Genomic DNA, 1,330 nt, shown 5'->3' with positions numbered 1-1,330 from the left:
AGCTTTGACCTCTTCGTTACTCATACCAAGATTTGAACAAAAGCGCCTCTGCAACACCGGAAGGCGTGGAGAAGTGAGATAACCCTCAAAACAAGAAGGATTTTCATGACAAGAAAGCACAGAGGAAAGGCTTGGAATTGACAAGTATGGATCAAACTGCTTTTGTCGTGACCTAATTTAAATATGAGACACACTTACCAGATAGTCCCCTGCATGTATGGTGCCCATCTCCATTGATTCACCCATCTCAACCTTTAACTGTTTCACAATAAATTCTTTTGCTCTTCCGATTTCTTTCTTTGTAGCTCCTCCAGCAACCATTGAGCAAATTTCTAGTTGAGACTCATAGATTCAGAGGCCTTCACAAACTACATTACAGTAAAATACAATTATCACAATTAAGGGGGACACCTTTTACTGTGCGTGGCTTGCCTTCCTGCCGACAAGCAATATAAATGCAGCCAGCCACTAAAGCCTCCAAATTTCTTCCTCTTGTACATTTCTGATCCTCCAACCTTTTGTATAGTTCACTAGCCCGGTCCTTCAAAGAAAAGCACAATAGAGAAGGCGTGGAAGGGCTTACAAATTTCAAGCGTTGACCAAGCTAACTAGCCTATGAGAAACAGTCGGGAATATGAGAAAATTTTTATGCGCCATTATATCACAAGGTCAGAACCCAGAATTTCTACATGTCAGTGATATCACAAAGTTAGCAAACCCGGATAAGGGGCTATTTCATTAAGAAATAATTTAAAAGCTGTTAGAGCTAATCATTATCTGAATTGAGAAAGTCCGACACGAAAAAATAACACGTGACCTACATGTGGGTAGGATCCGAAGGTTCGTAGTCGGTAATCAGTAAGTTAAAGGTGAGTAATTGCAACCATTGAGGTCATTCTTTAAAAATATTTTTTAAGCAAACAACTTTTAGGTCATGGCTGTAGAAATTTTTAAAAAGTGTATTTTATGATGAATACTGAACGGTTAAAAGAACTTGGATCAGCAGAGAGTTTCTTAAAAAAATTAAGAGAATTTTGAAACATTCGTTGTATTTTGAATTATTTTAAAATTATAAGTATTGTGGCACCTATGTAAACTGAAACAAGTATGTGACATTAATATTTGGAGCCCGGATCCTTGTTCTGGACTTGGGATGGTGGACCAATTCTATCTATTGTTGACTTGTATGGGACAAGATAAAGTAAATACATAAGTGCGATCAGGGTGAATAAATGAGGATTTTCCATTACACCCTACCAAAAATAAAGATCAAGATGAATACTTGTGTAATTACTTGTGAAATAACATGTTTGGTAATCATGACAATATA

General features: G+C 37.1%; 1 long non-coding RNA gene across 1 annotated transcript; it reads right to left on the bottom strand.

The window, feature by feature from the left end:
* Positions 1-1,314, bottom strand: LOC140966367 (uncharacterized). Its single transcript, XR_012173334.1, has 3 exons — positions 412-1,314; positions 199-332; positions 1-48 (listed from the first exon to the last, which is right to left on the bottom strand). It is a non-coding gene; the product is annotated as an uncharacterized lncRNA (long non-coding RNA).
* Between the last annotated feature and the right edge of the window lie 16 nt (positions 1,315-1,330).

This window comes from Primulina huaijiensis, unplaced genomic scaffold (assembly GCF_012295235.1).
Source record: "Primulina huaijiensis isolate GDHJ02 unplaced genomic scaffold, ASM1229523v2 scaffold205638, whole genome shotgun sequence".
Classification (NCBI taxonomy): Eukaryota; Viridiplantae; Streptophyta; class Magnoliopsida; order Lamiales; family Gesneriaceae; genus Primulina; species Primulina huaijiensis.
This window is presented reverse-complemented; position numbering and strand designations above follow the sequence as displayed.